The sequence below is a fragment of the Botryllus schlosseri genome, chromosome 11 (genome assembly GCF_051294905.1).
Source record: "Botryllus schlosseri isolate E-star chromosome 11, Bs_hap1, whole genome shotgun sequence".
NCBI classification, from domain to species: domain Eukaryota; kingdom Metazoa; phylum Chordata; class Ascidiacea; order Stolidobranchia; family Styelidae; genus Botryllus; species Botryllus schlosseri.
In genome coordinates this window covers 958751-983976 of record NC_137246.1, presented here as the reverse complement: position 1 = coordinate 983976, position 25226 = coordinate 958751, and the positions used below count along the sequence as shown (strand labels likewise).

General features: G+C 38.7%; 1 protein-coding gene and 2 long non-coding RNA genes across 6 annotated transcripts in view; 1 reads left to right on the top strand and 2 right to left on the bottom strand.

Annotated features, from left to right (window-relative positions):
* The window catches only part of LOC145449566 (guanine nucleotide exchange factor subunit RIC1-like), a 243314-nt gene that overhangs the window by 85706 nt on the left and 132382 nt on the right, over nucleotides 1-25226 (bottom strand). The gene's annotated exons all lie outside the window — the stretch shown is intronic.
* On the top strand, nucleotides 576-1606 carry LOC145449581 (uncharacterized). Of its 2 annotated transcripts, XR_013918292.1 has the most exons (3): nucleotides 576-884; nucleotides 950-1000; nucleotides 1498-1606. It is a non-coding gene; the product is annotated as an uncharacterized LOC145449581 (long non-coding RNA). The 2 variants fall into 2 exon arrangements; XR_013918293.1 differs by having other exon boundaries at nucleotides 576-1040.
* On the bottom strand, nucleotides 1594-4754 carry LOC145449582 (uncharacterized). Of its 2 annotated transcripts, none has more exons than XR_013918295.1 (3): nucleotides 4239-4754; nucleotides 3998-4172; nucleotides 1594-1835 (listed from the first exon to the last, which is right to left on the bottom strand). It is a non-coding gene; the product is annotated as an uncharacterized LOC145449582 (long non-coding RNA). The 2 variants fall into 2 exon arrangements; XR_013918294.1 differs by having other exon boundaries at nucleotides 4249-4748.

The window sequence follows — 25226 nt, the reverse complement described above, 5'->3', positions numbered from 1 at the left end:
TAATAAGTGACTGCTGCCATAGTAGTTATCCATGCCAACACTGAGAATATGATGAGTGGCCATAACGAAAACTAACACATGTCATGGATTTGTCATCTATAATCTTAAGAATTATGACACATTCTTTTGAGTGTTGATGCTAGTACCTGGACTGGCATACAAAATTAAATCAGACTAAATCAGATTATTAACATTTGGCAATATTTTGTCTTACCACGACTTCCGGAAATCTTAATATCCTGCTTGTGATCATACACATTTGACTAAAACTGTCACTGAATTGTGCAGAAAATCTGTCAACTTTAATAGACAAAGCTTGTACATCCAGATCTGTAGAAAACGTCAACTTACCAGATTCAAGTATTTTTTTACTCTAAAAATCTGATAACTGCCTAAAATCTGCAATACATAAAAAATATAATCCGCTATTAGCTACTTATCGTCAGGAAGTATTCCAGCACCCCTGAGTCATAACGCCCGAGGCTATCATAAACGAGATAAAAAAATATCGCAAAATGTGGCAATACCTCAATGTCAATTAGAGCCAGATCGTACTCCAGTCAGATAATTTTGTAAGGCCCTTTTCATACCGGGGTTCCGGGAATAACATTTCTCGAAAATGTTTACCGGAACCCCTCTATGTGAACATAACACTGGTGTTTCGGGGCGGTATGAACGCGCTTATTTTCGGAGATTTTTACGGGACCGACTGAGTATGAACACGAATGGCGCAGCTGGGTTCCCGGAACGCTGTCAATCAAACTTTTAGTTACGGTAACGCGCTGTTCATTCAGGCTGCTTGTATTTCGAGGTCAGCTACCTGCGGCATTTTGGTCTTCTTGTGTAATGGTGTTGGGAATGCATTATTCTTGGATTTATATTCTGTAAGCTCACAATACCTAGTCACTGACTACTAGTCAGCTTCTTTTTTGTGAGGTTTTGTAAACAGAGCAGCACGGCTAAAAAGGTAGAACACCATCTCCAAATGATGCAGTATTGGGTGAGTTGCCTAAAAACTTTAGGACTTCAACACTAATTTGGTAGGTGATCTTAACCCTTACCAAATTTGTTACATCAAAGGCAAGTTTCTAACCACGGATATGCTGTGCGTAGGTTAGTCACCGTGGTATACACCTACTGAAAAGGGGATTCAGTAACATCTGCCTTGATAGTGGCAGCAGAGAATGATTTCCCTAGCTCCCTATATGGAATCTCGGTTCATTTTTTGAAATAAATCCTGCGTGATGAGAGCTTTTCTATATAGAATAATTACGCAAATAAACAGAAAATCCTGCGTGACGTTGCCACCAATTCCATTCCGGCCTAGCTCTCAATCACTAACCAAAATTGAAATTGTACCAACGGGCTGGTAAACCATCGTACATCATCCAAGCCATAATTTGGTTTTACCCTATGCCTTCATTTTCTTGTTGCAACCAAGTGATTCCTTTGTTATGCAATGTTAGGCAAGTGTAACTTAATCTGATCTTTTCGCAGGTCTAGATGGAGGATACTGATGAAAAAGGTGGAACTGTGCACGTGTGCATTAAGTTATAGTTTCTCTCATGAATAAAATGAAACAGCACAAACACATCTGGTTAAGCTAGAGCATTGTTTATTGAGAAAGTCACACAGGGCATTTCCGACGTCTGGGCCAGCGATACTTGGATCACCACCAGGTCTTGTCTTCATTGGGTATACCATCCTCTGTATCATTCTGCCCTTAGTGGATTGCAGTTTCTGAGCAAAGCCGAACACCGCGCCTTCAGTCGACCAAAATCCGCGCCTTCAGTCGACCAAAATCTTTCAACCTTCAAGTGTGCTTTGCCAAGTTTCTGAAAAAGCAATTGTGAATTTTAAGGGTAGCAGAAAGGAAATTTATATTACATATTTGAAACTAGCTTTAGCTTATGCTCTGTGTTTCAAGGAAAAGGCTTCATGAGCCGGGGCTGAAAGGGATAGGCTGCGTCATCAGTTATGTAGGCTAGTACGCAACCCTCTGGCTCCCAATCATGAAGTCATCCTGAAAAACTTGAATGCAGCAAATGCATGTTTGGTACAAATGTTGCTGTGGTAATTTTTTATCCACCCACAGCGCTCAGACTTGTATAAAGTACTGGAATTCCGAAATGCGCAATTTTAACTAGAACTCAATTTTTTAAACTAGCAACTAGAACAGGGGTGGCCAACCTTTTCAGCCAAATCGCCACATTCGATTGACGAACTATTTTGCGGGCCACTAGCCGCGAACATTTTTTGAAGTGATAAATTATTAATATTGTCACTGGACTATATTGGAAGCCTGGTGTATATCGCTGGGCTCGGTTTGCAAGGACTGGACTATTCGGCACCTGAACATATCGATATCGAAAGCTTCGTCCAACATGCGGCAATCATTTTGAGCCTAGGTTTCAAAGTCGACGGTCTTTCTGAGAGCGCAAACGCAAGGTCGCATATGTTCAACGACACTTTGCCTTGTAACCGAGAATATTGTTAGACTCAATCTGATACATTAGGCGTTCTTTTATTTTCACAAAGGGGTAACAATATTAAAAGCAAGAAATCGAGTGACAACATGTTGCGCTAACCGTGTAGAAAATTTTTACTTTTGATAAATCTATCTCAAAGTATTCTGCTTTATTGTAGTGTACGAAGATCTACCAAAATGTGACTGGCTCATAGATCTACCAATGCGTCGGAACTGATATTTCAGTCATCACATCTCAAGTGTTGCGGCCAGACTAATCAAATTTTTGATTGGCCTTGCAAATACACAATCTGTGCAATGCATTTTTGATAATACTACTTATTTCGAAAATTCACTCGCGGGCCACGGGTTGGCCGGCCCTGAACTAGAACTATCAACTTTTCAAAATCAGCAATTAGAACTAGAACTACTCACTTTCAAATATCCGCAACTAGAACCAGAAACTATTCACTTTTTCAAATCCACAACTAGAACTACTTAGTTTTAGTAACTAAAAGTAACTAAATGAGTAGGTTGATGTACTTGCCTGACTACACTACAAAAATATACAAATTTGGTCTCATTAAAATAAGTGAGCAGGGTTGTAACCAAGTCACAAGTCGATCCCACTTCAATAGTTTTGACTAGATTAATGTCGAGTCATTTTCAATTTACCACCGAGTCCAACTCATCGAGCAGAGCGCCGAGTTCGATTCACGGTTCTATGACTCGAGTCAAGTCATTATGTTGACTGCTCAGTTTCCAGTTTTGAGTCTATTTTCCATCAATTTGGGTCTTACTTTTGAGACAGAAAGTAGCCTACTTGGCAAGAACAATTGGTCTTTCAGACTTCTTTTTCTGACATAATGATTCAAGACCAAATTTGTCTGACCTTTTTGCAGTGGTATGCTACGCAAAAACTGGCTGACATTCCGACATGACAAATATAGAAATATTACTATGCACTAGGGCTGGGCAAAATTGAGTACCTGAGTGATTCAATTCTGAATCACTTATTACGCTTCGAGTCAAGTATCATCATGATGACATCACAACACAATGTACCATGACAAAAATTCAAATGTGTAGGCTACTTTTTATGCCACCATAAAGAACATAACACCTATTGTCCGTCACATTAAAGATACTTAAATGTTTTTTCGACCATACCGTTTTCATTGCACTGCTTGACAGTGTTATATGGGATGGTCATGACTTCGGAAATGTGTTATTTCCAGCAACGTTCGTAGCTTTGCACTATATCTCGTATGTTGCGACACGGCCAATCAAGGTTTCAAGGCTTACTCAGTGGTAAAGTTTATCAAAACTATGGTATAATTCTCGTTAGTAGTATAATTTCAGTAGCCTACTCGAAAAGTAGTATTTTACTACTCGCCTCGAATCAATAATGTTAATACTCGATTCAGATTCGAGTATTCGAATCATTGTGGCTAGCCCTACTAGGCACCAGCAATTTTTATTAAAATCAACTTGTGACAGTTGCATTCTTAAAATACATCTGATGTTTACCTGGATCTATAAACGATCGGCTTCATTGGCTAGCCACTAAAGAGCGACAGCTACTCAGCAAGCAAGAGAAATTGAGTTCGTGTAATTTGCTGGCTGCTTTTCGTTATGGTCTCGAAGCTCGTCGCAGAGTATACCAAATGTTTCTCTCACGAATTTCTCGATTTCCCTGGTTTCTCTGTACAGTGTACATAAGATTAGATTTACCCAAACCATTATACAGCAATCACAAAGATAAACTGACTTTGTCGTACCTCGTAGGCTCGTACGCAGATGTGATCACCTGATCGGTGGTTCTTTTCATTCCAGGACTCAATCCTCTTTGCTGGCTTTCAGTTTCTGCTCTCAGCTTCGGTTGATAATATACAAGTCAGGAACATACTCGGGCTCTATAACTGATACAGATATTGAGTATAGAGTCCCATACAGTTCGAGAAGGCATATCCGCAACATCCCATAGCTAAAAGTTGGAGCCAACTTCTCCGCATCTCACGTATATGCCTCTCCCACATTGTTTTCCACAAGCATATTACAACTGGAACACCCCACAGACATGGTTTCGTAACTATCAACAGTTACGGAGAATCGCGTTCATACTGGCCATAATTTTCCGCGAATTTACCGAAAACACGACCTGTGTGAACATAAGTTCGCGGTAACTCTAAATAGGTATGAACGCGTCCTTTTCCCGGAACTGTTCCGGTAATTTTTTCTCTATGTGAACATCGCCTGTTTCGGAACTTGTTCCCGAAAGAGTTTCGTAAATCCGGTATGAAAAGGGCCTAACTCATCTCAACCTGACTCATGTATAACCGTCAATTCACAGAGCAAGTTATCACACAGAGATATCAAACTACAGTAGCATCGTTGAAGATGATATTTAGAGTACATAACAGCGATTCATTACAATAGAAAATATCAAGTCGCTTGCTAGTCCTTTGAACCAGTTCAAATTTTGATATCATCATCATCATAACTATCACAGCGGAATATTAACATTGTACTTTTCTAACCAACTCTTTGGCAGTGCCACATCATTGCAAAAAACGTTGAACTACAGCTAGAGCCGCTGACTTTCCAAAACTATAACTAAGGACCCTTAAAAATCCGCAACTAACTAACTAAAACACAACTAGATTTAATTCCAAAGCAGTTCATTAATTTCCTTTTTACCAGAATCAGATCAGCTGAAATGGGAGGGTTTCGACACCCCCAAGCCCACCCCTTGGCTACTCCACTAGTGATGACTCTGAGCTAGCAATGGCTGCAGAAGTATCACAAAACAGAACACCGGTATCATGATTCACGCCAAACGACGACACTAGTTTTCCATATGGTTGCTCAACAACTACATTTTTTAAATGCACAACTAGAACTAGAACTACCAACTTTTGAAAATCCGCAACTACGAGCTGCTCAAAATACCAGTAGTTAGTTGACCGTCAAAACTAGAACGGTAATTTGTATACAAGTTCGATGGACATGGCTCTGATGGCAGGATTGAATTTGGTTTGACCATTTTGGGAATTGGAAAAATACAGGGACAGGATGCCAGTTCTTCAAATGTGGGTCAATGGACTGTTGGACATGGTATTTCAGAGCACAAACCAGGTAAGTTGCATTTAATCGAAACACAACTACCATAGTATAGCAGGACAAGGTATAGTCTGATAAATTTAGCTATACATGTCATCAGTAGTAGAAGAGTCCTCTTGAGCATAGGTTTTTCTCAGCTTGTGGTTTCAGCCATAATTATGCATTTTGTCCACATTTCACAACGCCTATTCAATCATGTTTCAGGGATATTAAACTGATTGAAACAACGATTTAAAACTCATATTCAAAAAATCAGTTATGCAGAAGTCTCATAACAATATTGCTCAAGGGAGAGCTAATTTTCATTGATTTTTCCGCATAATTGATAGGACCAGGCGACTATAACTAGTATATATACTAGTACAGCGTGTGTTAAGTGCATGAAAAAACAGAGAAAATATAGAGTTCGCACTAATAAAGTATACCTTTTCAAGTTTAAAACCATTGATATACACCAAGTAGATCATAACTGTATAGTGATTTGCCAACTATTAAACATTCACAAGCTATATGCTCATAATTACGTTGATTCAAAAATAGTAACACAGGCTAGTCATGGCATTTTATTAATATGGAAAAACCATACTATCGATATATATAGTAACAGCTGTCAGACATTTCACTGATTTCAGTAAATCAATCCTAGAAGATAAAGGCAGTTGCAGTTTATTACAGAGTTTCTAGAACTTTTTACTGACACAGGATATCTGTTACACGGAAATAGAGGGATATAAATCACTGATACACTAAGGAAGCCGCCCTACCAATTCAATTGAGGTCTCCTCAACATTGGCTACAAGATTTAATATTCTTTCACTTGTATAGCCTATACACATTCCCGTGAAAGGTTAAATCAGTTGGAAAACTGCCTAAAAATAAGGCCGAGCACCTTTACAGCATCAGTATTCCCAAACTAAAGACTTTCTTTTCCTTGGAACTTAGAAGAACATAACAATATTGAAGAGCATAGTTCCAATCCTTTTCTCAGTGGCACAGATTTATGCGGGGACTGTAGATAAATCATTTCTCAAATGGGCAAGATGGAGCTTGGCTAAATAGACATATCGTTGTGGTGGTACCAAAGTAGCTTATGTCCATTATTTCAAATTGATAGATATTTAGATAATCAAGATTTCTTAAAAACGATATTTTTTCGGTCATCTCTTGACCATGTTAATGTTTTTCACATTGTTTCAAAGTTAACCACGACATAGATAAGGGCGAAACAAAATGAAAAATTGAAACTTTACATAAAGTGAATTTTCTCAAAATGTGTAAAATGGACATACTTCTTCGATCCCACAGCAATGATACATTACATAACGCCGATAACGGTATCGCATAGCTATTCTTAGTGACGCAACTTTATGGCGAGATACAAGATAAATCATTTGTTAAATGCGCAACCGCAGCGAAACAACTATTTGCCTAAATACCGCGGAAAAGTACAGTGTATGCGACGCGTATTACAGTTCACGACACACCACAGCAACATTTCATGAATCTGGCATATTCCAAGTCGAAACTGACTAATGATAGTGTAATAATGCATTTCAAAACATACCAAGTCCTAGTTGAAGTTTTATTAATGGAAAGGCACTTAATAATGACCAAAAATAAACTCCATTATCCCCAAAGTGTAGTTATAGGTCATCTCGCCTTTGAAAACCGGAGCGACGGCAGAACAACGAAAATGTCGACATGCGTCATAAATCGATTTTTACGCTTATCGTTCCATTGTTTTGCGAGGACCCGCCTTCGATACGAACTTGAGCCTGGATTCGCGGCGGAGGTCGTAAAATGGTTACGCGGTATTTGGACTGGGATTACGGGCGAAAATCGTTTGTTATAAACTCGTCGGCGTCGGTGATTTGAATTACGGAATAGCCGAAAATATAATGTGACGATTATTGATTGATATTGATTGATAGCCGGGTATTTTCATAGCTAACGGGTCACGGGTGACCAATACAGTTGAAATTAAACCCTCAGGAATAAGTTACCATCTAATCTACGTAATTTAAATTATTATGAGTTCAAAAAGAAATGTTTCTACTACCGCTAAATTGCATTTCCAACGTCCTTATATTTTATTTCTGATTGCTCCATGATTAGGCTTACCATATTTTGGAAATGTAAAAAGAGGACACTTTTTCAGAAATTTCTGACATGCAAAACTGGAGAAGAATTCTCAAAAACCGGTAAATTTTTCTCACTTCGTGATCGGTTGACTAAAAAAAAAAAAAAGGTCTTTCTTTCGCTCAGAGCTAAAATCATCATCATCATCATCATTGGTTTATTAGCGATTTTATCAGTTCAATACACCACAAAAAGGCGATACAATGAAAAGAAAGGAAGATGTCGAAGCGACTAGGAGTTGTCTATGGAATCGGACACCCACCTTGGCCTAGGCGATGTAAAGAGGAGGCATGCACACTGAATGGAAGTAAAGAATGCCGCTTTTCCCTCCGAAATACCCGCCGGAGCTTCACTTCTGCGCTAATTTGCGGCATATCACTCGCAATTTCCTCTAAATCTGACCTAAATTTTCAAAAAAGAGGACAAAATCTCAAAAAAGAGGACAAAAGGGCGTCCTCCGAGGACACTTTCAAAAAAGTCAAAAAAGAGGACAAATCCTCTTAAAAGAGGACGTGTGGTAAAGCCTATCCATGACGATGTGTGTTGTTGTTCATGTTTTCCCCAAGTTTACATTTATTTTTATTAGCTGATTGCTCCTGGTTTCTTTGCTTTGAAGACTTTATTGTCATATCGAGCCTCCCGTCTACCTTGCATGACACCGACATCAGGGAATTTCTAACACCCTCTCTATCACGACAAAGTGCGTAAATCTTTGATGCTCATTTTAGGTGGATGTTCCCATCACTGGTGATGTTGCCCTTAGTCTCTATGCAGAAGTTGTATATAAACTTCATCATTTTGATAGAACATAAGAATGAAGCTCTATGAACTGACAGAACGATAGAGAGCGAAACCATCACCATGGATTTCTACGGCAATATAATGAAAACTAGACTTTCGCAGAGCGAATTTAACCGGAATCACCTGAGCCCGGAGTGTGCAACTAGGGCCCCGAGGGCCAAATGCGAAGGGCTCCAAAATTATTTCGTAAACCAACGCAAATTATAGTTATTTGGGGCATATTTGTTTTGACGAGTCATGTTTTAGTAAATCAGTATAATTCACTGTCCTTTATTTGTATTTCGTTTTTCTCATCTACAACTCCTAATTGTTCTGTTTGAATTGATTTATCGGTTAATTTAATTGTTGCACCGCTAGTGGTGTCCGTATATTTTATTCGTTGCTGTTTCTTCATGCTAGAAATTGCCAAGTTTATGTATTAATTCCATTGCGGTGACTTTCCTTAAAATTTCAACGACTTCCTCACCTCGGAGTCAAAAGCGCACAAGTACGGCACTCGCGGGTCAACGAAGAACAACTACGATATACATGATCAGGACGATATGATCAAGCTTTGAATTAGAAAAGATTTGAACTTCAATATGGAAGCAGTGATTTGTAACTTCACTTCGACGTAACGGCTAATTTATTCTGAACCTGGATTACTCACACGACATACATAGGTTTATGTAATCACGGTACATAAATATACTAGACTTGCAAGTAAAGGCATTTCCGGTCCAGTTTATACAACCAATAGTTTAAGTACACACATTACCATAAAATATGGTTTTGGGCTAATTCCCAGGACCTTTTCGCCGCCGGCCAGAGTTGCGTCGCGGGCCACACTTTTGGCCCGCGGGCCGTACAACGCCCGTGTCTGAAATACGGGTAGTGGTTTAAAAGGTAACTGCTCTGTATACTAAGGGTTATGACTGCCTCACGCCAAACTCGCCATTGGATGGGCCAAGCAAAAGCTCGAAGGGGCCCAAATTACGTATTTCAACATACAAAGTATAGAGAGTATTTTTAAGAGATTTAATAAACATGAAATTTTTCATCGTGCCACGAGCGATTTGTCGCCAGATTTTTCAATATTAATATCAGTTCAGTTTACTATTAGCAATTTATTCAGATCAATGCACCACAAGACTGCGATACCATGAAAAGATATGAGGATGTTGAAACGACTTGGAGTAGTTTTTGAAATCTGACACCCACCTGGCTTAGGTGATGTCTCAGATCGGGGTACAGTAATCCTGAGCTCCGATTTATCCAGTAGAGTCTGCTTGTTTGATTGAATGTGAAAGAGAGAGAGAGATATGATATTCTTTTTCGCCTGCACCATCGAGATGCTTTGACGGGCCACACTTTTGGCCCGCGGGCCGTACAACGCCCGTGTCTGAAATACGGGTAGTGGTTTAAAAGGTAACTGCTCTGTATACTAAGGGTTATGACTGCCTCACGCCAAACTCGCCATTGGATGGGCCAAGCAAAAGCTCGAAGGGGCCCAAATTACGTATTTCAACATACAAAGTATAGAGAGTATTTTTAAGAGATTTAATAAACATGAAATTTTTCATCGTGCTTCGAGCGATTTGTCGCCAGATTTTTCAATATTAATATCAGTTCAGTTTACTATTAGCAATTTATTCAGATCAATGCACCACAAGACTGCGATACCATGAAAAGATATGAGGATGTCGAAACGACTTGGAGTAGTTTTTGAAATCTGACACCCACCTGGCTTAGGTGATGTCTCAGATCGGGGTACAGTAATCCTGAGCTCCGATTTATCCAGTAGAGTCTGCTTGCTTGATTGAATGTGAAAGAGAGAGAGAGATATGATATTCTTTTTCGCCTGCACCATAGAGATGCTTTGACGGCCCCATGGGGTCATCTAGTCTGCGCACCCGTTTTTTCCATGCTATCGGTGATTGCTGAGCCTGGCAGGATAGCTGCGGATACCAAATTTCGAGTCTTTGGTATGACCCGGCCGGGGATCGAACCCACGACCTACCGCTCGAGAAGCCTGACGCATAACCATTACACTATATCGTCAACAGTTCTGCTCCGGCACAATTGATGATAATTGTTGTAGCCTATCCCTGACGTGAATATGCATAAGTTAAAGAAGATTTCGGCTGTAGGGTATTCGGCAATCTGTGAAAAGGGTATAATATCAATTGAGGTCGTTGGGATGCTTTTATAGTGTAAGGCTGTGTGACTATTATGATCCAACATTTCAGCACGACACACCAAGACATGTGAAGTTTCGGCCAACATACGACTCCGTGAAGTGCTGTGCAGCCAAGGGATCGGCAGACAGAAAACCTCGGTCGAAAATGACTGTCACATGTCGGTCGAAATTTTTGATAGTGCAGGGGTCGGCCATCTTTTGTGTGCAGTGTGACCAATTGTTAAAAAATGTCAAATTTTTACCAGCTTGCGTGCCAAACATTCGATTTATTAATATTTAACGTTTTACCACCAATAGTTTTTCTGCAGCGGGCAACGCCAACCGTTACGCCAGTGATTCTTGAATTATTGGTCGCGAAGAGAATAAATTTTGGTCGCTACCGCACTTGACCTATCGCTTACTTGTACGTATAATATTTACATAATTTATTTTCAGTCGCGCAATGATAGATCTTCTGTGTCCTCGGAGGACGCCCAAATATAATCTTTCTATCTTTTATCCTTTTTTAAACATTTTTTGGTTAAATGTATGTTAAATTCAACTGATATATAGGAAATCAGTACTCAAGTGACGGTCCGGCGGGACTTTCGGGAGTTGAGCCAGAAAGTTGACTTTTTAAATTTTTTTAGTCAACCAATTACAAAGTCGCAACAAATTCATCCAATTTTCCGTATTTTACTCCGCTATTGTAAGTCTGGAAATTTTTGAAAAGTGTCCCTGGATAACCCTGGGTAAAGATTGTTGTTGCTCCAGATGTATTGGAATCGTCTGCAACCTGTCGAGACTAAAAGAATATCTCCTTCTGAGAGATGAACACGATTCCAAATTTGCATTTCGACACGGGGCTCATTATTTTCCTCGGCAGTTCTCATTTGGTACATGCGGCTCAAGCTGCGGGCATTGCGTGTTCGGCGCTGGTCATTTCGGCGCATGGACAGTGGACATATCAATGTCGAACGTTTTAGCCAGCATGCGGCGGTTATTTTGTTTCAAGGTTTTATCGCCGCCAATCATTTTGGCAACGCATACAACTCACAGGAGTCGCATGTTGTCCGAAACTTTATGTCAAGGTGGTGTTAGCGTAAAAATGCCCAGCGCCGGAACGCTGGTTCATTAAGTTGCGCTCCCGTAAGTAGTTATATAGATCGGTCGCACGCGGCTATGGGGTTCTTATGGGCCCGCTGGTGACTCGCCGCGAAACCCGGGGTGGCATATCGCGCTTTTAGACCCCCCTTCCGCTGGTGAGTCGCCATGTGTTCTTATGGGTGCGGTCGTGATTCGCCCTTTCAGGTATAGGCTGCGTCGGTGACTCGCCGCGAAAACTCGTGTTGGTGACTCGCCTTTTTTGTTATAGGCGGTGGCGGTGATTCGCCTGTCGTGTATTCTTACGGGTTCTGTGGTGATTTACCATGTGTTCTTACGGGCGTGGCGGTGATTCGCACTTTCAGGCATCTCTCGCGCGGTGTTGAATAGTCACCAACAATAACCGCACAAACGGAAACGTGGCTTGTAAGAGGATTTACGCAGTGCGTGCGACAGACGGCGATTCGAATATCAACAATAGTCGCGTTCGCAAACTAACACTTCAAAAAGATGTGAAATATTTGTAAAATCCTACGATCGCTCACAAGATACCACTTCCGACATATCGATCTATCACTCAATACACAACCGAAGTTGAATTGTAATTGAATGCGTAAATTTACCACCTCGACATCAAAATTCGAAAACAACAACTTGATGCTTTATGTTCTCACTCTAATTTCATGATAAGTGTAATAAGTGCCGAATAACAGATACACCACCGGCGAGACTTGAATACCAACAAATTGTCACTTATTTCTATTCTAGCCGATATCCTTTGTGAAGTTAACGCTTATTCAAAAAGGTGTGAAATATTTGCAAAACCCCGCGATCACTGACAAGATAATGTCTCGGACATAACCATCTTTCACGACTTGGTGTCATAACCATACCGATCGCTCACGCGGTGAAATTTTAGTAATCAGTTTGTCACAGAACTTGATTTCGCTGGTAAGATTTAACAAGTAACGAATAACAGACCACCAATGCCGGTAACTTGAATAGCGACAACTTGTCACTTATTTCCGCTCTAACCCTAATCCTCTGTGAAGTGAACGCTTATTCAAAAGGGTGTGATATAATTTTAAAATCCGACGACCACTCACCGGATAATGCTTCAGACATAGCAATCCCTCATACCCGCTCACAAGGTAATATTTCGGTAATTAGTTTGTCCCAGAACGGTCGCAGACGGTGATTCGAAAACCAACAATTTGTCACTTACCCGCGATCGCTATATGTTTCACACCTCGCGAAAAGTAGCTGACTTTAGTTGCGTGATAAGATCCATGAAAATATTCAATCGATGTGTTAGTTTGTCAACTTGAAATGTAACTCACTACACAAATCAAGTTGAATCGTATTTGAATGTATTGATTCGACCCAACTCAAATCCTATTAACGCGATCTGTTGAATCGAACGTAACCTGAATATTACTGACGCCAACATTCACCCGCATCGGATCATTCACACATTCCACGCCGCTGTTTTAACACTTATAGAATCAATACCAACTATATCTAACCCGATAATATTCAATCATTTTGGTAATTTCCCAACTTTAAATCCATTCGCGGGATGTACTAAAGATAAATCCAAATAATCCAGAATGAAATATTTGGACTTTGACATTGGGCGAATTGAAATAGGTTTGACAAACATGACTACCAACTTTCACCCAGTAACATTTCAAGATTATACTTTGAAACAATCCTTGAAACTGACAACTCTATTCATGACTCCGTTTCCGTTTGTAAAATAGAGTTTCAGAAATACTATCGCGATATTTTAATGTGTTACTACACACAATAGAATCAGTCAATGAAATACCACCTGTTGTAAATATTTCTAACTTGACAACCACTTGTGCATACCGTGATCAAGTTGCGACGCGATGAGTTAAATCGGGATATTTCAATCTATTTGTCGAAACCTTGAACAAACTATCAGGTTATTTTTTGTTGTAATCGAGTGAACGGAAATAGTATTACGTCTCAACATTTTAACATCTTTCCATACACAAAAGAGTAAAATACAAAAAAAAAAAAACCTTGTCAAGTCAACCCGTTTGTAACTTACCCAACCAAAGCAAAAAGTATCCTTATGAGAAGTAGACAAGACTACGCGAGTAATCACCACAATCCAAAATCCATAGCAAGTTCGGCTGTATTCATAGTCCACCAACTCGTAATTTTTATTCCGCTGTAAAAGTCGTTACTATTCCGCAAGACAAAGAAATTACTATGTGGTATATTTGGTAAGACAAAAGTAATTACTTCTCAGTGTCGGCGACTTGAGATTAACATAATATGTTTGAGTATACGAGATTTGACAGTCTGACCATCGTAGTTGAGAATTCATTTCTTACAATCGAACACAGGTGTTATATCAAAAGTTATCATGCTGTAAACATAAGGATTGACACATTTAACATATGTAATAGTTGATCATGACTTGATTATTAAATTATTCGCGTTAATTAGACCCGGTGTTGTGTTGAAAGTTATGACAGCAACAAACTTTTCAGTACCAATGTTATTAACATATTAAGCTGTAAAACTATGCGTGTCTGAAATGTTCTTGAATGGAAAATTATTCCACCTTGGTACATATCACCCTGCGTATCGCGAATATCAGAAAATATTTTACAAATGTAATTGTCCCTACTAACCAAGACTAAAGATGAAACAACAATGTCCTTTGTTAAACAATAACCGGTACAATACTTTATCATCGTAATCAGCAGTGAGAATTGAAACACTTTCGCACATTATCCGGTGTCAAGATATCACACTAGGTGAATTGACATACCGCCGCTTGCATAATACCTAATCCGTTCACACCATTTCACATACTTTGATCATTACAAAAGTAAATTGGAATATGTTTGCTAGATGCATTCAATTCAGTTAGAAATGTCTGGTGCACAACAATCGTAATATCAAAAAAAGTACTAGCTACACTGTTATTTGCTAAACGTGTTTTGCATTGTTGTTCATTTGTAGTATTGATTGTTCTTGAACCCTCAAATAACAATTCCCGACATGAAACCAAACCGCCGAAAGTCGTTACCATCACAAAGACACAATTTGTACGATGTTTGCCAAATGTATCCTATAGTTAGGTGTACTAGAATTTTTTGTCTAACACATACACCGACAATGCAATCGAAAATTTTTCCGTTATCATTCGCTAAAGTAAATGTCATCACAATACTCATCAAGCTGTCATCTGTAAATCAAGATTACATCCAACTTGTAACTGTATCGTTTAACTACCGGGTTGCATCAGTTTGCTATTTTTGTCATTTAGTGACTGCTGAACATACCAAACGATACACATTCACTTACGAAATACTGTGTTGATCGTAATTTCCATCATCGTGATAATCAAAGTACATTTGTTTCGAGTTCATAACAACCGACTACTTTTCTATGACATGATAAATTTTTGACAAGTTATGCTTAGAATATTGGTGCATACCGCGAAAAATAATATACCACTCATATTGATAGTGTTACTCCATTCATCGGTATTTTTTCCGTTGTCGATTTTCAAACTAGTAAAATTTATTACTTGAGTTGTTCTGCTTACTATATTTAAATGTAAACTCGCCCGTCTTTCAACAACAAACAATGATGAAAAAAGTATTCAATCAAACACAACAAGTTTTACTGTAGGACACTAATTATTATCCCACATAACTCATTTCTTACCGAAGACATATGAAATATATTCATGTTACACGAAAATACTCGATATGCCCATGCTACGAACATACGCAATGATTGGTGACGCTTTCACACTATTTCGATTTAGTGTAACAAAAACAACAACAACAATTTCCACTCTCTTGACTTATGAAAACAACAGACGAACCTTCATTCAATATTTTGTTTTTGTCAACTAGTTACTTTTTCATGAGACCCCCACAACTCTTACAAAACTACGACACAAAGTAATCAACTTTACTCGATATTCTCACATTACGAAACTAAAGAATGGTTGGTTTGACTCTACAAACTGTTTCGATACCTCAAGAACTTTATTGTCTGAATGGTTGGTCATGTATCTTGATAATCAAGTAGTTCAACACACAACTATTATTAACAGAAACACCAGAGTTGCTTACACAAAAGTTTGTATGTGTACAGTATGCGAATACCACGTGTAAGTCCAACCCAATTGTGGTATCCATCCGAGTTTAGTTAACACAATTTACGACACCGAGGTCGCCTCATCTTTCGTAAGACAACAAACCAAGGCTTCAGGATATGTCCATGTCATAACAATAAATCAGCTACTACAACAACAGAGTGTATATGTTTTCTAGTTACGGTGCTTACATCTTACACACAAATCAATCTACTTTGCTAACGAAAAGTGGTGAGTCATCACAACAATACAACTAAACATACTATCATACAAAATGGTCGTTATAGTTTTCACACCAATGGTACATCGTACAAGTAACAAGTCTCGAGAATCCAGTTATTCAAAAAACGTAAAAGTATTTCTACGCCAAGTCGTTATGTTGACGAAAGTGTATATTGTAATATCATGATTGATTTGCATTCGTTGGTTACAAAATGTCACTACTCTAAATAATTATTTTTCACTCAAAAGCATACTTGTCACCATTCGTTTTCATCAAGCACGAGTTTAAGAAACCTGCTACGACATGAATTGTTATTTTGATGTTGTGTAAATAGGTAATACTTTATTTTAGTAACACTACATCAACATCATCGAGTTGTGCGAATAGATTTACATGTGGTTTTAATCGAAGTACACAGCACGGTCTAATGTAGATTCATCTCTATTGTACAGCAACTCGGTAATCGAAATGCATTAACATTTAAACAACGATCTTGGTTCGTCACGCGAAAAATATCTTTACTGTCGCAACACTCTGATACTCTGCACAAGATGTGTAAATCCTTTTCACACTCATAATAATACACTAACGGGATACCGATGTCAAGCAACAACGTTTAACAACATCACTGACACTGAACATACGATACCTACCCAAGTAAAAATATCATTTTCACCAGGAGGTCAGTCGTTACTTGTGTACAATTACCATTTTCCCTTGGGAGTTTAGCGTTACCCGAGTAACAAAACCATTTTCACTTGGAAATATATGTTTTCCCTCAACAACAAACGTTTTTCACTTGGAAATATATTTTTTCCCTGGGTAACAAACCCCTTTTCACTTGGAAATATATTTTTGCCCTGGATAACAAACCTTTTTCACTTGGAAATATATTTTTTCTCTTGGTAACAAACCTTTTTCACTTGGAAATATATTTTTTCTCTGGGTAACAAACCTTTTTCACTTGGGAATATATTTTTTCCCCGATCAACAAACCTTTTTCACTTGGAAATATATTTTTTCCCCGAGCAACAAACCATTTTCACTGAGCAACAAACCCTTTTCTCCCCAGGCAACAAACCCTTTTCGTTTGGAAAACTATCATTTACCTGAGTACCAATACCATTTTCGTTTTGAAAACTGACAACTACACCGGTCAATTTGATATTTTTTGTATATTGTTACAGCAGACAGTGACAAAATATACACCAACAACGACTCCGATACATTTGTGTAATCAAATATTCACTTGCTCTGATGCATCCCATCAAAATCATTGGTTACTCACATACAATAACAATGCGCTGTTGTACATCGACATGTATGTTTTCGGAATTGGCGAATAAAGGGGTTTCTGATATGTCCGTGATGTCCGGGTTCGTGCTTTGGATTTTACAGAGTCAAAATGTCTGAATAAAACACCTCCTTGACGATGGTTGGTATGTGGATAACGGTGTTCGGAAAACGGTTGGATTTATGTCACCCATCGCGATAACAACTCCAGGTCGAGTTTTCCTCCCGCATGTTTACTATATTGTGTCTTTATTGGTCAATGTATGTCTCGACATTCAGTTTGAAATCGGAAACCCTGATAAAGTACGTAACCGGATCCGGATATCAACTGTGAATCGATAAACAAATGAGCAATATTCAAAGTAAACATGTTACACCCTGTGTTTCCACGAAAAAATACCATCCAGACATACGTCGCGCTTGTTTGCCCACACCAGTATACGCGCAAATGGAGGTGTGTGACATTGCATGCAATGTGTTGGTATACAAACATCGATCCACAGACATTATCATAGCCGGTAGTTTTGATGTAGATCGAATGTCACCTGATAACAATACCAATAAGCCACATTGCAATGAGTCCGCGCTATTACATCGATATTTCGGCACCGTTCACTGATTTACTCGATGGTGTTATCGTGTTGTAACATTACAAGATAGTCATGGCCCTATCCCCGGACAGACCACCCAGACCAATTGGATACATCGGTCAATATCCATCGTGTTGTCGACACCGAAGTTTTCTGCTGCAGCGTTTGACCAAGGTGAACTATCGAATCACGGGTGCTCGAAATGCTTGCGATCAGTCTTTCAGTCACGATCAATGGATGTCACTACTCCCACATAACGACTCCAGATAAATATCGTGCAAATGTCGGACTGATACTGTGATCCAATAAGGTGTGTTTCTGTGGAATGAAGACTGCAATCGTACACCACAATAGAACACTACCTCGCGATTTCACACGCAATCATAAAACACATCATCGTAAGGGTCCAGTTCGTCCGGTGACATTTCGAAACGGTCGTCGCCACAAGAGATCGGTATCATTTTGAAACGACATCGTCACAAGTCTATTGACGTCGATTCTGTTGATCATGTCAATCCGTTTCACAATCCACCGTTTTTCAACTCCCCGCACCATAGTGTTACGACACAGCCAAGAAGCGTCGGTGGAAATAATAAAACACGGAAAGCACACTTTGGTGTTATTTTACACCCGACGAACCTTACATTCGAGCGATGCATTGGAATGACGCTTGTATTATTGACGTAGAAGGAAAAGAAATGTATCTATTTATCGGTTTCGTACATATCCAACAAAAATCTGGGTATATGATTGTGCATGGTTCGCATATTCGACTGTGAACGCCCAATTGGTATATGTTGTACAGTCCACTTTCACCGTCGTGCGAATAACCCATGTTACGGTTCCATGTTTGTGTGTCTGTATGTCATGCTTCAGATTGACTCAGAGTCATTGCAATGTGGCTTATTGGTATTGTTATCAGGTGACATTCGATCTACATCAAAACTACCGGCTATGATAATGTCTGTGGATCGATGTTTGTATACCAACACATTGCATGCAATGTCACACACCTCCATTTGCGCGTATACTGGTGTGGGCAAACAAGCGCGACGTATGTCTGGATGGTATTTTTTCGTGGAAACACAGGGTGTAACATGTTTACTTTGAATATTGCTCATTTGTTTATCGATTCACAGTTGATATCCGGATCCGGTTACGTACTTTATCAGGGTTTCCGATTTCAAACTGAATGTCGAGACATACATTGACCAATAAAGACACAATATAGTAAACATGCGGGAGGAAAACTCGACCTGGAGTTGTTATCGCGATGGGTGACATAAATCCAACCGTTTTCCGAACACCGTTATCCACATACCAACCATCGTCAAGGAGGTGTTTTATTCAGACATTTTGACTCTGTAAAATCCAAAGCACGAACCCGGACATCACGGACATATCAGAAACCCCTTTATTCGCCAATTCCGAAAACATACATGTCGATGTACAACAGCGCATTGTTTTTGTATGTGAGTAACCAATGATTTTGATGGGATGCATCAGAGCAAGTGAATATTTGATTACACAAATGTATCGGAGTCGTTGTTGGTGTATATTTTGTCACTGTCTGCTGTAACAATATACAAAAAATATCAAATTGACCGGTGTAGTTGTCAGTTTTCAAAACGAAAATGGTATTGGTACTCAGGTAAATGATAGTTTTCCAAACGAAAAGGGTTTGTTGCCTGGGGAGAAAAGGGTTTGTTGCTCAGTGAAAATGGTTTGTTGCTCGGGGAAAAAATATATTTCCAAGTGAAAAAGGTTTGTTGATCGGGGAAAAAATATATTCCCAAGTGAAAAAGGTTTGTTACCCAGAGAAAAAATATATTTCCAAGTGAAAAAGGTTTGTTACCAAGAGAAAAAATATATTTCCAAGTGAAAAAGGTTTGTTATCCAGGGCAAAAATATATTTCCAAGTGAAAAGGGGTTTGTTACCCAGGGAAAAAATATATTTCCAAGTGAAAAACGTTTGTTGTTGAGGGAAAACATATATTTCCAAGTGAAAATGGTTTTGTTACTCGGGTAACGCTAAACTCCCAAGGGAAAATGGTAATTGTACACAAGTAACGACTGACCTCCTGGTGAAAATGATATTTTTACTTGGGTAGGTATCGTATGTTCAGTGTCAGTGATGTTGTTAAACGTTGTTGCTTGACATCGGTATCCCGTTAGTGTATTATTATGAGTGTGAAAAGGATTTACACATCTTGTGCAGAGTATCAGAGTGTTGCGACAGTAAAGATATTTTTCGCGTGACGAACCAAGATCGTTGTTTAAATGTTAATGCATTTCGATTACCGAGTTGCTGTACAATAGAGATGAATCTACATTAGACCGTGCTGTGTACTTCGATTAAAACCACATGTAAATCTATTCGCACAACTCGATGATGTTGATGTAGTGTTACTAAAATAAAGTATTACCTATTTACACAACATCAAAATAACAATTCATGTCGTAGCAGGTTTCTTAAACTCGTGCTTGATGAAAACGAATGGTGACAAGTATGCTTTTGAGTGAAAAATAATTATTTAGAGTAGTGACATTTTGTAACCAACGAATGCAAATCAATCATGATATTACAATATACACTTTCGTCAACATAACGACTTGGCGTAGAAATACTTTTACGTTTTTTGAATAACTGGATTCTCGAGACTTGTTACTTGTACGATGTACCATTGGTGTGAAAACTATAACGACCATTTTGTATGATAGTATGTTTAGTTGTATTGTTGTGATGACTCACCACTTTTCGTTAGCAAAGTAGATTGATTTGTGTGTAAGATGTAAGCACCGTAACTAGAAAACATATACACTCTGTTGTTGTAGTAGCTGATTTATTGTTATGACATGGACATATCCTGAAGCCTTGGTTTGTTGTCTTACGAAAGATGAGGCGACCTCGGTGTCGTAAATTGTGTTAACTAAACTCGGATGGATACCACAATTGGGTTGGACTTACACGTGGTATTCGCATACTGTACACATACAAACTTTTGTGTAAGCAACTCTGGTGTTTCTGTTAATAATAGTTGTGTGTTGAACTACTTGATTATCAAGATACATGACCAACCATTCAGACAATAAAGTTCTTGAGGTATCGAAACAGTTTGTAGAGTCAAACCAACCATTCTTTAGTTTCGTAATGTGAGAATATCGAGTAAAGTTGATTACTTTGTGTCGTAGTTTTGTAAGAGTTGTGGGGGTCTCATGAAAAAGTAACTAGTTGACAAAAACAAAATATTGAATGAAGGTTCGTCTGTTGTTTTCATAAGTCAAGAGAGTGGAAATTGTTGTTGTTGTTTTTGTTACACTAAATCGAAATAGTGTGAAAGCGTCACCAATCATTGCGTATGTTCGTAGCATGGGCATATCGAGTATTTTCGTGTAACATGAATATATTTCATATGTCTTCGGTAAGAAATGAGTTATGTGGGATAATAATTAGTGTCCTACAGTAAAACTTGTTGTGTTTGATTGAATACTTTTTTCATCATTGTTTGTTGTTGAAAGACGGGCGAGTTTACATTTAAATATAGTAAGCAGAACAACTCAAGTAATAAATTTTACTAGTTTGAAAATCGACAACGGAAAAAATACCGATGAATGGAGTAACACTATCAATATGAGTGGTATATTATTTTTCGCGGTATGCACCAATATTCTAAGCATAACTTGTCAAAAATTTATCATGTCATAGAAAAGTAGTCGGTTGTTATGAACTCGAAACAAATGTACTTTGATTATCACGATGATGGAAATTACGATCAACACAGTATTTCGTAAGTGAATGTGTATCGTTTGGTATGTTCAGCAGTCACTAAATGACAAAAATAGCAAACTGATGCAACCCGGTAGTTAAACGATACAGTTACAAGTTGGATGTAATCTTGATTTACAGATGACAGCTTGATGAGTATTGTGATGACATTTACTTTAGCGAATGATAACGGAAAAATTTTCGATTGCATTGTCGGTGTATGTGTTAGACAAAAAATTCTAGTACACCTAACTATAGGATACATTTGGCAAACATCGTACAAATTGTGTCTTTGTGATGGTAACGACTTTCGGCGGTTTGGTTTCATGTCGGGAATTGTTATTTGAGGGTTCAAGAACAATCAATACTACAAATGAACAACAATGCAAAACACGTTTAGCAAATAACAGTGTAGCTAGTACTTTTTTTGATATTACGATTGTTGTGCACCAGACATTTCTAACTGAATTGAATGCATCTAGCAAACATATTCCAATTTACTTTTGTAATGATCAAAGTATGTGAAATGGTGTGAACGGATTAGGTATTATGCAAGCGGCGGTATGTCAATTCACCTAGTGTGATATCTTGACACCGGATAATGTGCGAAAGTGTTTCAATTCTCACTGCTGATTACGATGATAAAGTATTGTACCGGTTATTGTTTAACAAAGGACATTGTTGTTTCATCTTTAGTCTTGGTTAGTAGGGACAATTACATTTGTAAAATATTTTCTGATATTCGCGATACGCAGGGTGATATGTACCAAGGTGGAATAATTTTCCATTCAAGAACATTTCAGACACGCATAGTTTTACAGCTTAATATGTTAATAACATTGGTACTGAAAAGTTTGTTGCTGTCATAACTTTCAACACAACACCGGGTCTAATTAACGCGAATAATTTAATAATCAAGTCATGATCAACTATTACATATGTTAAATGTGTCAATCCTTATGTTTACAGCATGATAACTTTTGATATAACACCTGTGTTCGATTGTAAGAAATGAATTCTCAACTACGATGGTCAGACTGTCAAATCTCGTATACTCAAACATATTATGTTAATCTCAAGTCGCCGACACTGAGAAGTAATTACTTTTGTCTTACCAAATATACCACATAGTAATTTCTTTGTCTTGCGGAATAGTAACGACTTTTACAGCGGAATAAAAATTACGAGTTGGTGGACTATGAATACAGCCGAACTTGCTATGGATTTTGGATTGTGGTGATTACTCGCGTAGTCTTGTCTACTTCTCATAAGGATACTTTTTGCTTTGGTTGGGTAAGTTACAAACGGGTTGACTTGACAAGGTTTTTTTTTTTTTGTATTTTACTCTTTTGTGTATGGAAAGATGTTAAAATGTTGAGACGTAATACTATTTCCGTTCACTCGATTACAACAAAAAATAACCTGATAGTTTGTTCAAGGTTTCGACAAATAGATTGAAATATCCCGATTTAACTCATCGCGTCGCAACTTGATCACGGTATGCACAAGTGGTTGTCAAGTTAGAAATATTTACAACAGGTGGTATTTCATTGACTGATTCTATTGTGTGTAGTAACACATTAAAATATCGCGATAGTATTTCTGAAACTCTATTTTACAAACGGAAACGGAGTCATGAATAGAGTTGTCAGTTTCAAGGATTGTTTCAAAGTATAATCTTGAAATGTTACTGGGTGAAAGTTGGTAGTCATGTTTGTCAAACCTATTTCAATTCGCCCAATGTCAAAGTCCAAATATTTCATTCTGGATTATTTGGATTTATCTTTAGTACATCCCGCGAATGGATTTAAAGTTGGGAAATTACCAAAATGATTGAATATTATCGGGTTAGATATAGTTGGTATTGATTCTATAAGTGTTAAAACAGCGGCGTGGAATGTGTGAATGATCCGATGCGGGTGAATGTTGGCGTCAGTAATATTCAGGTTACGTTCGATTCAACAGATCGCGTTAATAGGATTTGAGTTGGGTCGAATCAATACATTCAAATACGATTCAACTTGATTTGTGTAGTGAGTTACATTTCAAGTTGACAAACTAACACATCGATTGAATATTTTCATGGATCTTATCACGCAACTAAAGTCAGCTACTTTTCGCGAGGTGTGAAACATATAGCGATCGCGGGTAAGTGACAAATTGTTGGTTTTCGAATCACCGTCTGCGACCGTTCTGGGACAAACTAATTACCGAAATATTACCTTGTGAGCGGGTATGAGGGATTGCTATGTCTGAAGCATTATCCGGTGAGTGGTCGTCGGATTTTAAAATTATATCACACCCTTTTGAATAAGCGTTCACTTCACAGAGGATTAGGGTTAGAGCGGAAATAAGTGACAAGTTGTCGCTATTCAAGTTACCGGCATTGGTGGTCTGTTATTCGTTACTTGTTAAATCTTACCAGCGAAATCAAGTTCTGTGACAAACTGATTACTAAAATTTCACCGCGTGAGCGATCGGTATGGTTATGACACCAAGTCGTGAAAGATGGTTATGTCCGAGACATTATCTTGTCAGTGATCGCGGGGTTTTGCAAATATTTCACACCTTTTTGAATAAGCGTTAACTTCACAAAGGATATCGGCTAGAATAGAAATAAGTGACAATTTGTTGGTATTCAAGTCTCGCCGGTGGTGTATCTGTTATTCGGCACTTATTACACTTATCATGAAATTAGAGTGAGAACATAAAGCATCAAGTTGTTGTTTTCGAATTTTGATGTCGAGGTGGTAAATTTACGCATTCAATTACAATTCAACTTCGGTTGTGTATTGAGTGATAGATCGATATGTCGGAAGTGGTATCTTGTGAGCGATCGTAGGATTTTACAAATATTTCACATCTTTTTGAAGTGTTAGTTTGCGAACGCGACTATTGTTGATATTCGAATCGCCGTCTGTCGCACGCACTGCGTAAATCCTCTTACAAGCCACGTTTCCGTTTGTGCGGTTATTGTTGGTGACTATTCAACACCGCGCGAGAGATGCCTGAAAGTGCGAATCACCGCCACGCCCGTAAGAACACATGGTAAATCACCACAGAACCCGTAAGAATACACGACAGGCGAATCACCGCCACCGCCTATAACAAAAAAGGCGAGTCACCAACACGAGTTTTCGCGGCGAGTCACCGACGCAGCCTATACCTGAAAGGGCGAATCACGACCGCACCCATAAGAACACATGGCGACTCACCAGCGGAAGGGGGGTCTAAAAGCGCGATATGCCACCCCGGGTTTCGCGGCGAGTCACCAGCGGGCCCATAAGAACCCCATAGCCGCGTGCGACCGATCTATATAACTCCCGTAGGCTGCACAGTGAACAATCCTAGACTAAAGAATCCAAATGCTTTCATACGGTATTTGGTTAACGTTTTTTCATAACTG